Below are 16,208 nucleotides of genomic sequence, written 5' to 3'. Positions count from 1 at the left end.
GTGCATACAATGATATAAGATGATGTGCGCAGATGTGCCCAGCGCACATCTGTCCTTAGTGTCCCCCAGGGTCCTTTGTTTCTGTCCTTGCCTGTGGCACGCACGCGGCCCCGGAGTGCGGGCTGACGGGTATAAATATCCGGCGGCCCCTGCACTGGGGAAGAAGAGCCGAGCCAACCCCCCATGAGAATCATCCCCAGGACGACGAGCATCCTGAGAATCATCCCCTGGACAACGAGCATAACCCTGGAGGGCTGAGTATTACCCCACTATCCCACCAATGATATTAACCCTTACTTGCCCTTATTCCCCTACCACTATCCCACCAACGATATTAACCCTTACTTGCCCTTATTCCCCTACCACTATCCCACCAACGATATTATTAACCCTTTCTTGCCCTTATTCCCCTACCACTATCCCACCAACGATATTAACCCCTTACTTGCACTTATTCCCCTACCACTATCTATTAACCCCTACCTGCCCATATTATTTACCCCTACCTGCCCACATTCATATTCCCCTACCTCCCTCCTCATTATCCCTGCATTTATCCAACCCTGTACCCCTGCTTGCTGCCCTGCTGTACCCCTGCAGCAGCCTTCGGCCCGGTGTATCTGTGGCCTGTATTAACCCTTACAGGTTCCCATAAACCCTGCTACCCACAGCCCCCTGCACCTTGCATTGACCCCTCTTATTTCCCCTAGGAATAGTCCAGTGATAGTAAGGGTGGGCTGCTTTTGTATGTGTGTATGTTAGTTAAGGTTTGTGGGTGGAATTTGGGATTGTGTAGTTAGTACTGTATTTTTAGTGCTGTACTGTTAGTGTATTGTATGCGTCACTATTTAGTGTACCGTAGGTAGCAATAAATATTGTGTGTTATTTGTACCTACTGTGTAGTGTGTTTTATTAGCGGTAGCTAGTTCAGTAAGGCGCATGCAGCTAGTTTGGCGAAGTAATATTATCTTTATTTAAGGTATAAATAGGCGGAGTCATCACTAGACGACTCACGCCTATTTATGAATATTAATTATTGAGATTGGCATAAATATCAATAATTAATTCATGGTTTGTAGAGTGAAACTAAATCGCACCTCCTCATTCCTATACTATTGACTACTGTATGTAATAAGCAGCATTTCTTATGATAAAACATGGCTATACAGCGGTTATATCAATCATTTGCTGTGCACTATTAAGAGGCAATTAGTATACAGTTTGATCAAAGAGCATAGGCCCACTTACCGCGACAAGGTTGCCTCTTGTTAAGTAGGAACCTACTCTAACCGTAGCGCAGTGCCGTGTGGCGACCACCGCGTCTCCACACTGCTCCAGCAGGCAATGGGATCCAGCAGCCAACCAGCTACCCCGCTGTACAGCGGAGCCACCTAGGCCTCGGATCCCACAGCTCCACCAGCACAGTACAGAAACAGCGACGGCCGCCATCCAGCGCCGCATGTGAACTGGTGCTAAGGGATCACCTGTTCACAGCTTCTCAGGAACTCCAACTGAGATGTGGTAGGAATTAAAACCCTGTGCAGACTACTGCTAATTTAAGTAAAGAGCACCTGTGCCACATGAGGAGGAGTGCTGACTTAGTATGGGGGAAAAAAGACTATAGAGCTCTATCTAGTTGGAGTTCCTGAGAAGCTGTGAACAGGTGATCCTTCAGCACCAGTTCACATGCGGCGCTGGATGGCGGCCGTCACTGTTTCTGTGCTGTGCTGGTAGAGCTGTGGGATCCGAGGCCTAGGTGGCTCCGCTGTACAGCGGGGTAACTGGTTGGCTGCTGGATCCCATTGCCTGCTGGAGCAGTGTGGAGACGCGGTGGTCGCCTCACGGCACTGCGCTACGGTTAGAGTAGGTTCCCACTTAACAAGAGGCAACCTTGTCGCAGTAAGTGGGCCTATGCTCTTTGATCAAACTGTATACTAATTGCCTCTTAATAGTGCACAGCAAATGATTGATATAACCGCTGTATAGCCATGTTTTATCATAAGAAATGCTGCTTATTACATACAGTAGTCAATAGTATAGGAATGAGGAGGTGCGATTTAGTTTCACTCTACAAACCATGATTTCATTGCTCTATAGTCTTTTCTCCCCCATACTAAGTCAGCACTCCTCCCCATGTGGCACAGGTGCTCTTTACCCAAATTAGCAGAAGTCTGCACAGGGTTTTAATTCCTACCACATCTCAGTTGGAGTTCCTGAGAGGCTGTGAACAGGTGATCCTTTAGCACCAGTTCACATGCGGCGCTGGATGGCGGCCGTCGCTGTTTCTGTACTGTGCTGGTAGAGCTGTGGGATCCGAGGCCTAGGTGGCTCCGCTGTACAGCGGGGTAACTGGTTGGCTGCTGGATCCCATTGCCTGCTGGAGCAGTGTGGAGACGCGGTGGTCGCCACACGGCACTGCGCTACGGTTAGAGTAGGTTCCCACTTAACAAGAGGCAACCTTGTCGCGGTAAGTGGGCCTATGCTCTTTGATCAAACTGTATACTAATTGCCTCTTAATAGTGCACAGCAAATGATTGATATAACCGCTGTATAGCCATGTTTTATCATAAGAAATGCTGCTTATTACATACAGTAGTCAATAGTATAGGAATGAGGAGGTGCGATTTAGTTTCACTCTACAAACCATGATAAATATCAATAATTAATATTCCCCCTTAACATTGGCGAGCCAGCCAGGAGACATGTTTCTCCAACAGGTTCAACAGAACCTGAAGGAGTTACTGCCGCATGCTGCAATACGGTTGCACAAACCGTATCTACAGGGGGAAACACCAATGCCTGCTGTAGGAGAAATGGTGATGGTGAAAGTCTTCCGTCGGGTTGGACCATGGGACGCAAACTGGGAAGGACCCTACAAGGTCCTTGAAGTAATGGGAGACACCATGCTGAAATTACAAAGGCCAATAACCCACAAAAAGAGATCCCGTAGACGGCAGAAAGTCTTGTGGATTCACATCGACCAAGCCAAGGCCACCCGAGCCTCCCCAACTCAATAACACATTCCGTTCAGAGTTGGGTGAAGGGGGGGGGAGGGCTTGGTTGGTCGATGGTGGATCCATTACACTTATCACACTCCATCTAATTACAGAACACAAGAGGGAGATATGCCATGGGACCACATTGCCAGGGAAGAGCTAGGCGTTCTCTGAACGGGATAAGTCTCCAGCTTGTGACACTGGTGGTAAGCATGTTGATGGCAGGATCGGCCTCTTCAGGGGACGGCCTGGGGACTAACATTGGTATGGCCAACATATCACTTAATGGACCTGGCCTTTTAATGGTCGAATGTTTGGATGGCAAAATCTGGGAACCATACGAGAACTTCACCTTTACACCGGGTCAGTGGTATCTGTATGGTTTCCAGAGAGAGTGTTTTGCCAACGGTGTAATTCAGCATTATACACCAGTGGAAAATGTGTCTGTCATACAACATGACTTACACGCCCTCTGTCTCAAGGAATTCAGACATTTTCAGGACGCAGACCCTACACCTATCAAATCCTCAAGATGGGTGTCTAGGGACCTACACTTGCACCCTTACCAGCCAGCGAGAACCAACACTACCACGGTGTTGTGCACCAAGGAGGGAATGCTGAATCCTGAAGATGTCACTGGGGCAGAGTACAGCGGTTGGTACATCCTGAAAGCTACCTTCCTGGGGAAGGATACCAGGACAGGTTGAGGGTGAGGACATATTTTGATAGGCCCATTCCAGTAAAAGGCACCCTGAAGGCTTATTGTATGTTGAGGGATTCCTGGATGATTATCACCAGGGAAACCAGTTATGTTCAGGGACATGTGTCCACAGATTACCTGCGAACCAGCATAATGATGTTAAAGTTAAACTGCAGTGACTCTGGTCAGGCCATTTGGAATGATCAGAGTGGTCCGGTAAAACTGGAAGGCATATACCGAGCCACAGTTTTAAAGGTACGGACCAATGCCAAGGACCCTAGGTATGTTCAGTTAAAGGGATCTCAAGCCATACGGTCTTTCATGATCACGATCATGAGAGACAACTGTGTTCCTGAGGTGACAGGATATTTTGTCACCTATGCCCACTGGGAGCAGGAAACCCAGATGGTGATGTTGGACACTAATCCCTGGAGGTGGGATTTGGTGTGCAACGGGGTGGATACCCCTAGGGTAGATGTATGGATGTATGGTACCCCTATGACTGAAGAATACCGGGGTAGGTATGTGTCTTCCGATTGGAAAGACCCCAGGGGCAGGGACATTAACTTTGACATCAATATAGATGGTTTGTTTAAGTAGCCTTTTTGCGAGGCAGTAGACGAAGGGTGCTGGACCTTTACTCAGTGGGTCTATCTGTCCCAATCCAAACCTGTAGGGAAGCTAGTGTTACAGGCTGGAGAAAAAACGAACAGTGGTATCCGTTCAAGGGAAGGGGGCAGATCTGTGTAACAGTGGTAAGGGTCCCATACGATACAGAAGGTCTCCAACCGGTAAAACCGCATTCGGACTCTTGCACCACCCCCATCCATTAATTGGCAGATCCCATAGCTCCTCAACTGTCATCCCCCTGGAAAATCATCACAGATGCCAAATTCATCCTGTTCACCTGGAGAATTTCCGTAGATGACTTCCGAGTTGACCATTGGGATCACAGGTGTGAGGAGTTTGTTAGGAACCAAATTGACATGGTAAGAGGCTGGATAGAGGCGGGGCAAGAGGTAAGGAAAGATGACTCCAGACATAGGAAGAACAGGGTGAGGAGAGATCTAGTGGCTATGGGACTTGGCTGAGGTGCTTTGGGAGTGGGCGCCCTGAACACTATGGATATGGAAGTCCTGAGAAGTAAGCTTGGGGAGGTTGCACGACATGCCGGGGAAGGATTCAAGACCCAGCTTGATGTAAACCACGTCCTAGAGGGTTTGCAGCATTCACACATAGATGCCACTACCTCTCTATCTTCTGCTATATGTGAGAAGTTTAGGAGGTTAGTTGAGGGTCTCTTGGAGGAGCAGGATCGAGCTCAGCTTACTCTGGCGTGTTCGCAGGTCCAAAGCGAATTCTCGGACAACCTTAAACATATTGTTTCAGCTTTACACAGCGGCCACTTCCCATTCAACCTCAGTCAGGGGATACGTCCACTGATCTCTCCTTTTGCCATCAATCATACCAACTGGTGGGTAGTTCAGTGGCATGGATGTCGGAATTTAACCTGCACTGCTTCGTCCTTGGCACCCGTGTCCGGTCACCTCAGACAGGGATACAGTGCCATCAATCTAGGAACGATGATAAACTACCTGACGGTACTTCATCCCCAGCTCCCCTCGAGCGTTCTAACCTATGAAGAAGGCCATCCTTCTTTGTTTGACACTGAGGGATGTTGGTTGAAAGAGGATGCCATCCTCTGTCAGGGTAGTCGAGATCGGGTGCCTAGACACCAGTGTTGGAACACCGAGGGGACCTATGAGATGAAGGTCAACACAATACCCTCATCCTCTTTAAAATACTTGGGACAGGGGTATTGGTGTTGGTACCAAGGGGGTAACGGATCGTATGCAATTTATGGACTTAATTGCACCGAGAGAGGAGAACTCCTCCCCAGAGCGTACTGTACCCTTAGTCCCATTCTAGATCTGGACGTCGCAGAGCAGCAGGGAAGAACCCCGATTACCCCGGAAAAGAGACTCGACATTCGCCCCGATGTTCCTGTGAGGCTCCAAAAGATTCCTCTTGGCTTCGGCAAAGAACTTAAACATCTCCTGCTGGATTTTAGCCAAGAGGAAGATATTATCCAACATCTTCGGGAGACAGAGAAACAGGCCACCATACAACTAACCCATGATCGAACAAAAATTACTGCAGTTGCCACTGCCTTGGACAAGGACTCAAAGATTTAGTGGTGGGAGAGTCTTTTTGGATACAGCCCTAAGGCAACCTCTTTCTTTAATTTATTGATACACCCTGTGATAGTGCTTCTGGTTCTGGTTGGACTTATGTACCTAGGACTGTGGTGGATGTACCGGAGGGTCAAGAGACTAGCGAACCAACTAAGCCAGAACCAGACGGCACTTCACGAACTCAACCGCCGGAGGCTCAGGACTTAATTTCACCAAAGTCCTGAAGCCTAAGATCCAAAGAACATGATTGATTGAACCAGAAAAGAACAATTTTCATATGAGGTTTTGGGAGGTACGTCCTATGCCTTCCTGAGACCTCATAGTATTGTATATATATTTTCTTTTTTTGTATAAATGTCCTTGGGTTTAGGTGGATTGGGGAGGGGAACTGTGTTATTAGGATGTATTTTGTGTGAATGGGGATAAGATTAGGACACGATAGGGACAGGCCCCCTCTGTTCGCCATTTGCCACTTTGAACCCTGGAACGGTGAAGTTCATGAGGGAGGATCTAGATGTGTAGTGTGGCGGAGGTATTTCCCGCAGTTAGAATTTAGGTACCATGACATCACCTCACTTAATGAAAAATCTGACCTGCCTTGAAAAGACCTACTTATCTGTCCATGGGAGAACCTTTAATCAAGATGGAACAAGAGATGTCGGAGGTCTTGCTTAAAGAAAGTTGGCGCAGTCGGATACTGAAATTGTGAGGGTAAACCCGCTCCAGACTCCTTGGGGGGGGGACACCTGAAGATCGGCAGCAATACCGAGAGATGGTGAGGGTGTGGTTACTCCAAACTCTTCAGGGGTGACCGACACCGGAAGACTGTTACCTGAAAGAAAGGCAAATTGAAGACTGCGAGGGTCAAGCCGCTCCGGAAGTACAGTAAGAGGGGCTGATACCGAAACGATCAAAGCAAAAGATGTCCAGAAAGTTCCCGCGAGAAGGAGACAATGGCATATCCTGTGGATGGAGGAGTTGGTTACGGTGAAGAGCAGGTCGTAGAAAAGTCGGTCGGGATGGGTGATGTCTAGGTACCTAAAGATCAGTGCGTACTCCAGTTCTTCCCGAACTATCACTAAGAATGGGGTTGAGGGGGGCAAATATGTCTCAACCCTTCCCCCCGAAATATTGTCGTATTTCCGCCAACAGGGGGATTGTTGAGGAAGGGTTGAAAGATATGCATATATATATATATATATATATATATATATGCATGCAAACACATACATGCATATATAATATATGTGCATACAATGATATAAGATGATGTGCGCAGATGTGCCCAGCTTCTGCGCACATCTGTCCTTAGTGTCCCCCAGGGGCTCATTGCAGCCCCTGTGGGGAATATGTCCCCTTATGTGTCCCCTTATTCATAATGCCCCCTGTAATAGATATTTATCCCCTTATAGAATTGTCCCCCCTTTAGATGCCCCCTCAAGACATATACCCCTCTAATCCATAGGCCCCTTTGCTGGAACCAGGTGCATCGGTGTGAATGTGCCCCAAGCATTCACACTTATGTAATCTGGTTGATTGCATCAGAATGACCAGACAAGGGTCCAGTCATCCTGATGACTACAAAGGACTCTGATTCAAGAGAATCAGAGTCCTTTGTTTTAATTATCTCCAGCGCTGCTGGAGATAATTACGCATAACAGAAAGAAGGGAGAAACCTCCCCTCCTTCTATTATGCGCATTCCGGGAGCACGATTACTATCGCGCTGCCGGGAATGAAAATCGCTACAGGCGGGAGATCAAAGGCTTCTCCTGCCTGGCAGCGAGCAGCGCGACCTGGCCGAGCGCGTGCAGGGACGCGCGGGCTGGCGCAGTGACGTCATATCACCGCGCCGGCCCACGTGTCCTTGCCTGTGGCTTGGTAGCGCGGGCGGCCCGGGAGTGTGGGCTGCCAGGTATAAATATCAGGCGGCCCCTGCACTAGGGAAGAAGAGCCGAGCCGCCCCCCTATGAGAATCATCCCCAGGACGACGAGCATCCTGAGAATCATCCCCTGGACAATGAGCATAACCCTGGAGGGCTGAGTATTACCCCACTATCCCACCAACGATATTTACCCTTACTTGCCCTTATTCCCCTACCGCTATCCCACCAACGATATTAACCCTTACTTGCCCTTATTCCCCTACCACTATCCCACTAACGATATTAACCCTTACTTGCCCTTATTCCCCTACCACTATCTATTAACCCCTACCTGCCCATATTATTTACCCCTACCTGCCCACATTCATATTCCCCTACCTCCCTCCTCATTAGCCCTGCATTTATCCAACACTGTACCACTGCAGCAGCTCTGCCCTGCTGTACCCCTGCAGCAGCCTTCGGCCCGGTGTATCTGTGGCCTGCATTAACCCTTGCAGGTACAAGTAAACCCTGCTACCCACAGCCCCCTGCACCTTGTATTAACCCCTCTTATTTCCCCTAGGGATAGTCCAGTGATAGTAAGGGTGGGCTGCTTTTGTATGTGTGTATGTTAGTTAAGGTTTGTGGGTGGAATTTGGGATTGTGTAGTGTAGTTAGTACTGTATTTTTATTGCTGTACTGTTAGTGTATTGTATGCGTCACTATAGTGTACCGTAGGTAGCAATAAATATTGTGTGTTATTTGTACCTACTGTGTAGTGTGTTTTATTAGCGGTAGCTATTTCAGTAAGGCGCATGCAGCTAGTTTGGCGATTAGTGTAAGGCAAAGTAATATTGTTATCTTTATTTAAGGTATAAATAGGCAGAGTCATCACTAGACGACTCTCGCCTATTTATGAATATTAATTATTGAGATTGTCATAAATATCAATAATTAATATTCCCCCTTAACAGTACCATTTTTGGGTATATATGATTTTTTGATCACTCATTATTACACTTTATGGGGCAAGGTGACCAAAACATTTGTTGTTTTGGCACAGTTTTATTTATTTATTTTTACAGAGTTTACCTCAGGGGTTAGGTCATGTGATATTTCTATAGAGCAGGTTGTCTACTTTTTTTTAAATTTATTTCACTTTAACACAATAATAGCAGTTTTGAAGCAAATAAAATCATATTGTAGTGTCTCCATTGTATGAGAGTCATAGTTTTTTTTATTGTTTGACCGATTGTCTTAGGTAGGGTCTCATTTTTTGCGGGATGAGGTGACGGTTTAATTAGTACTATTTTGGGGGGCATATGCCTTTCTGATCGCTTGGTGTTGCAATTTTTGTGAACTGTTTTTATTTTATTTTTTATGGTGTTCAGTTGAGGGGTTAGATCATGTGATAGCTGGTTGTTACGGATGCAGCGATACCTAATATGTCTACTTTTTTATTTATATTCCTTTAACACAATACTAGCATATTTGAAACAAAAAGAAATGATGTTTTAGTGTTTCCATGTTCTGAGAGCTATTGTTTTTTTTATTTTTTGAGCGATTTTCTTATGTAGGGGCTCATTTTTTGCGGGATGTGGTGACGGTTTTATTGGTACCATTTTGTGGGACATACGCCTTTTTGATCGCTTGGTGTTGCACTTTTTGTGATGTAAGGTGATAAAAAAGGCTTTTTTTGACACAGTTTTTATTATTTTTTTTATGGTTTTTATCATACAGGGTGGGTCATGTGATATATTTATATAGCCGGTCGTTCCGGATGCGGTGATACCTATGTGTGTTTTTTCCTTTTTTTTCCTATTTTTTATAAAATCCGGAGAAAGGGGCATTTTTTTTGTTTTTTACTTGAAACTTAATTTTTTTTTAATTAAAAACACATTTTTTTTTCTTGCTTTTTTTTTTAAACTTTATTTTTGTCCCACTCTGGGACTTTAACTTTTGAGGGTCTGATCCCCTCTGCAAGGCATTACAATACATCTGTATTGTGATGCATTCCGTTAGTGTATTACACTGAGTACCGTATTTTTCGCCCTATAAGATGCACCGGCCCATAAGACGCACCTAGGTTTTTGAGGAGGAAAATAAGAAAAAAACATTTTTTAACCAAAAGGTGTGCTTTTGGTGGGTTTTGAACTAATGTGGTCTGTGTATGACACTGCTATGGGGGATCTGTGGATGGCACTGTTATGGGGGGATCTGTGGATGGCACTATTATGGGGGGATCTGTGGGTGGCACTGTTATGGAGGGATCTGTGGATGGCACTGTTATGGGGGATCTGTGGATGGCACTGTTATGGGGGGATCTGTCGATGGCACTGTTTTGGTGGGGATCTGTGGATGGCACTGTTATGGAGGGGGATCTGTGGATGGCACTGTTATGGGGGGTCGATCTGTGGATGGCACTGCTATATATGTGTCACCCACAGATCCCCCACCCCATAACAGTGCCATCCACATATTCCCCACCCCACAATAGTGGCATCCACAGATGCCCTAATATACCGGAGATAAACCTGTGGGAGGGGCCGGTGTCATGCAAATGCGGCGGGGCCGGTGCGGTCACTGTACTTCGGCCCCGCCGCTCACTCACTTCCTTAATGCCTAAACCTTTTATAATAATAACTTTAATTGAAGTTCCGATCCCCAGCCCCATCTGTACTACTTACTAAATGTCCTGTAGCAGGCAGAGCAGGGCGGGCGGGCGGCCGGCCATAACTCACTGATGTCAGGTTTAGGCATTAAAGAAGTGAGTGAGCGGCGGGGCCGAAGTACAGTGACCGCACCGGCCGCGCCGCATTTGCATGACACCGGCCCCTCCTCCCTCCCCCCTCCAGCTGATACATCGCAGTTGAATCTGTGATCATTCCCTTTGCTCCTTACTAAAAGCACAGGATTAGACCACTACAAGTGACCCTAGAGACAAGGTATGTACTCTGTAAGGCAGGCCTGGAATGGTAAACGGCTTATTCCAGGTGGACTTATCGGTCAGTGGGCTACACACCATGGCAAAGGTGACACTGCAGTGATAATGCCAGTTCTAAATTATTAATGCAGTCTTAAGGCTTGAATGGGTGAAGGACCTACAGTGATATTATTGCCTCATGATTGAAGGTCTGCACACCCAGTGTTGCTCAGCCAGAGTTTGGAGACTAGGTGCAGAAGAGGTGAGAAAAGCTGGGAGAGCTCCTCTCTCTCTCTCTCTCTCTCTCTCTCTCTCTCACTTCCAGCATCAGCAAGTCTTGGAGAGGAGAGAATGCTTAAAGTGTTGCTGTCAGTGAGGAAAGGGGTTTTGGGAGATAATGCTGCTGTCAAAAGGTTAGGGGTGGGAAAAAATGATTATTACAATGGGGCAGGGGTGAGATGGAGGACAATGCTGCTGTCAGTGAGCCAGGGGTAAGAAGGGGACAATGCTGCTGTTAATAGGGGAAGGATAGGTAGGGGGACAATACTGCAGCCAGTAGGGGTGGAAAAGGGGAAATGCTGCTGCCTGTGGGGATGGTATTTTGTACTGCATTGTGTTATATTGCCCTGCTAGGGGTATTTTGTGCTGCACTGTGCAGATAGAAGCATTTGGCTAGTGCTGCTCAAGTTAATATGGGCACTACACAGCAGTAGTGGCACGGTAGTATTTGTTTGCTGATGAGGCTCGGGAATCACCATGGTGTGGCTAGTGAAGCCTGAGTAGGAAAATTTGAGAAGCTCAGATTTAAAGGGATTCTGTCACCTCATTTTAGCCTTATTTCCCTCATTTCCCATATCTCTGTGTGCTTTTATTGTGTTTAAAAAAATTATTTTATAGATATGTAAATGACCCTGGTAAGGAGCCCAAGGGGCTGTACTAACCATCTTGGAGCCCAGCCACGCCCCCCTGTGAAGGAGCCCAGCCCGCCTGCGTCCTCCGAATCTCCTCCTTGCTCACAGTTCGATCGCTGCAATCTCGCGATGCGCAGTTCCTTCCCTGAATCTGATGCCAGCACAGGGAAGGAACACTATACCGGCACTGCGCATGTGCGAGCTCGTGCATCGCGAGATTACGGCAATCTAACTGTGAGCTAGGAGGAGATTCGGAGGACGCAGGTGGTGCTGGGCTCCTTCACAGGGGAAGGTGGCTGGGCTCCAAGAAGGTTAGTACAGCCCCTTGGGCTCCTTACCAGGGTCATTTACATATCTATAAAATTATTTTTTAAACATAATAAAAGCACACAGAGATATAGGACAGGTATATTGCGGACATGCTAGTGGCGATCTAGCTGTGCATGTCCGCATCTCTATAAGCTAAAACCAGGTGACAGAATACCTTTAAAGTGATAGCAAATACTTGTCACTGACTGAAAATGTGTCGCCTGACTGTCAAAGGGTCTATGTTCCACTTTTATTTTTGTATTGATGGTGTGGTTGACATATTTAAGGGAGTGGTGAGGAGCATGACCAAGAAAACCTGCATTGTGCGCCACTACTTCTCTGTCATATGTCGTGGGGGCGCTATTGTGTATTGGCTGCATAGGTTTGTTTGTCAGGGCTGCTTTGTAATCTCAGTCTGGTCCTGCCCTGAGGTATACAGTGGGGCAAAAAAGTATTTAGTCAGTCACCAATTGCGCAAGTTCTCCTACTTAAAAAGATGAGAGAGGCCTGTAATTTTCATCATAGGTACACTTCAACCATGAGAGACAGAACGGGAGGAAAGAATACAGGAAATCACATTGTAGGATTTCTAATGAATAAATTGGTAAATTACTCGGTAAAATAAGTATTTGGTCACCTACAAACAAGCAAGATTTCTGGCTCTCACAGACCTGTAACTTCTTCTTTAAGAGGCTCCTCTGTCCTCCACTCGTTACTTGTATTAATGGCACCTGTTTGAACTTGTTATCAGTATAAAAGACACCCGTCCGCAACCTCAAACAGTCACACTCCAAACTCCACTATGGTCAAGACCAAAGAGCTGGACACCAGAAACAAAATTGTAGACCTGCACCAGGCTGGGAAGACTGAATCTGCAATAGGCAAGCAGCTTAGTGTGAAGAAATCAACTGTGAGAGCAATTATTAGAAAATGGAACACATACAAGACCACTGATAATCTCCCTCTATCTGGGGCTCCACGCAAGATCTCACCCCGTGGGGTCAAAATGATCACAAGAACGGTGAGCGAAAATCCCAGAACCACACGGGGGGACCTAGTGAATGAGCTGCAGAGAGCTGGGACCAAAGTAACAAAGGCTACCATCAGTAACACACTACACCGCCAGGGACTCAAATCCTGCAGTGCTAGACGTGTCTCCCTGCTTAAGCCAGTACATGTCCGGGTCCATCTGAAGTTTGCTAGAGAGCATTTGGATGATCAAGAAAAGGATTGGGAGAATGTCATATGGTCAGATGAAACCAAAGTAGAACTTTTTGGTAAAAACTCAACTCGTGTTTGGAGGAGAAAGAATGCTGAGTTGCATCCAAAGAACACCATACCTACTGTGAAGCATAGGGGTGGAAACATCATGCTTTGGGCCTGTTTTTCTGCAAAGGGACCAGGACGACTGATCCGTGTAAAGTATGATCCGTGTAAAGTAAAGAATGAATGGGGCCATGTATCGTGATAATTTGAGTGAAAACCTCCTTCCATCAGCGAGGGCATTGAAGATGAAACGTGGCTGGGTCTTTCAGCATGACAATGATCCCAAACACACCGCCCGGGCAACAAAGGAGTGGCTTCCTAAGAAGCATTTCAAGGTCCTGGAGTGGCCTAGCCAGTCTCCAGATCTCAACCCCACAGAAAACCTTTCGAGGGAGTTTAAAGTCCATGTTGCCCAGCGACAGCCCCAAAACATCACTGCTCTAGAGGAGATCTGCATGGAGGAATGGGCCAAAATACCAGCAACAGTGTGTGAAAACCTTGTGAAGACTTACAGAAAACGTTTGACCTCTGTCATTGCCAACAAAGGGTATATAACAAAGTATTGAGATGAACTTTTGTTATTGACCAAATACTTATTTTCCACCATAATTTGCAAATAAATTCTTTAAAAATCAGACAATGTGGTTTTCAGTATTTTTTTTTCTCATTATGTCTCTCATAGTTGAGGTATACCTATGATGAAAATTACAGTCCTCTCTCATCTTTGTAAGTGGGAGAACTTGCACAATTGGTGGCTGACTAAATACTTTTTTGCCCCACTGTATTTACCACAGGTTAAGAATTTAGATGATAGAATATACATATGTTGCTACCATGCACTAGCTACTAAAAATGACAACTTCAGAAATGTTCCTGTATTTTAATAAAATATTCACTTTTATCTGTGGATGTTGACTCTAAGGAAGCTGAATGCTCTTACACAACTATAGTTCTTGTGCTAGAGAAAATGTGTGTTTGGAATAGTTTCCTAGCTATAGAGATAAGCCTACATTTACTAGGATAAAAGTATAAGAAAACAAATAGCAGCTTGTCACACAGTGCGCTAAATCATTCCAGTAATAGACTTTATCTTCTTCATCTGTAATGTACGGTACTTTTCTTCTAGTATACTGCAAGAATACATGTAAACATACAGCCTACTGAATGGTCCTGAACAACCTGTTCACATTAAAGGGCCAAACCAGGACTAAATGAAGTGCAACACCAGACACAACCTATGGAGAGACGTGGCACTACTATATTTCTGGGGAAAAAACAGCTCCTGTTCTTGTAGCTCTGGACAACACCTTTGAAAAGAAATTATACAAAATAAGAGTAATGAAAAGCGCATATATATATATATATATATATATATATATATATATACATACACTCACCTAAAGAATTATTAGGAACACCTGTTCTATTTCTCATTATTGCAATTATCTAGTCAACCAATCACATGGCAGTTGCTTCAATGCATTTAGGGGGGTGGTCCTGGTCAAGACAATCTCCTGAACTCCAAACTGAATGTCAGAATGGGAAAGAAAGGTGATTTAAGCAATTTTGAGCGTGGCATGGTTGTTGCTGCCAGACGGGCCGGTCTGAGTATTTCACAATCTGCTCAGTTATTGGGATTTTCACACACAACCATTTCTAGGGTTTACAAAGAATGGTGTGAAAAGGGAAAAACATCCAGTATGCGGCAGTCCTGTGGGCGAAAATGCCTTGTGGATGCTAGAGGTCAGAGGAGAATGGGCCGACTGATTCAAGCTGATAGAAGAGCAACGTTGACTGAAATAACCACTCGTTACAACCGAGGTATGCAGCAAAGCATTTGTGAAGCCACAACACGCACAACCTTGAGGCGGATGGGCTACAACAGCAGAAGACCTCACAGGGTACCACTCATCTCCACTACAAATAGGAAAAAGAGGCTATAATTTGCACGAGCTCACCAAAATTGGACTGTTGAAGACTGGAAAAATGTTGCCTGGTCTGATGAGTCTCGATTTCTGTTGAGACATTCAAATGGTAGAGTCCGAATTTGGCGTAAACAGAATGAGAACATGTACCCATCCTCTGATGGCTACTTCCAGCAGGATAATGCACCATGTCACAAAGCTCGAATCATTTCAAATTGGTTTCTTGAACATGACAATGAGTTCACTGTATTAAAATGGCCCCACAGTCACCAGATCTCAACCCAATAGAGCATCTTTGGGATGTGGTGGAATGGGAGCTTTGTGCCCTGGATGTGCATCCCTCAAATCTCCATCAACTGCAAGATGCTATCCTATCAATATGGGCCAACATTTCTAAAGAATGCTATCAGCACCTTGTTCTATCAATGCCACGTAGAATTAAGGCAGTTCTGAAGGCAAAAGGGGGTCCAACACCGTATTAGTATGGTGTTCCTAATAATTCTTTAGGTGAGTGTGTGTGTGTATATATATATATATATATATATATATATACACACACCCATATATCTAACAAGGAATAAGAACAGTATATGAGCCGCTTGCTTTCCAGTTACTCTATATAGGTCACTTGTAGGGAGGCCAAGTAATATTTCTTAAAATGATACACACAAACGCCGTAGCTTTTTTAAGTGCTGATCCGATTTCCAGAACCGACCTGATATTGATGACCTATCCTGCGTTTAGGTCTGTCGATACACAGCACAACCCCTTTAAGCATGCTGGATTTCAACATAATGCACCTGACTTTTGGTTCCCACAGGAGACCAGCTGTCTTCTTTTCTTTTCAATTCTCTTTTTATTAGTTTTTATAATAAAATAAGAGACTGTTTACATTGTATCGATGTAGAAGAAATCAAGAACAATTATGACAAGTTGATATGCAACAGTGCTCGTTCTATAACATAATGATGAACATGGAGTAATGAGTAGATGGGAAAGGGGAGGGAGGGAAAGGGAGGGGGGAGAGTTGAGGGTTGGGTACGAGTGGTCTGTTGTATCCAGGATCAAGGACGAACAGATTTTGTGAAGATCAGTTCGGTGTTTCAGATATGTTAGAAAG

The sequence above is a fragment of the Bufo bufo genome, chromosome 4 (assembly GCF_905171765.1).
Source record: "Bufo bufo chromosome 4, aBufBuf1.1, whole genome shotgun sequence".
Lineage (NCBI taxonomy): Eukaryota > Metazoa > Chordata > Amphibia > Anura > Bufonidae > Bufo > Bufo bufo.
The sequence above is the reverse complement of the archived record's forward strand: the minus strand, read 5'-3'. Positions refer to the sequence as shown.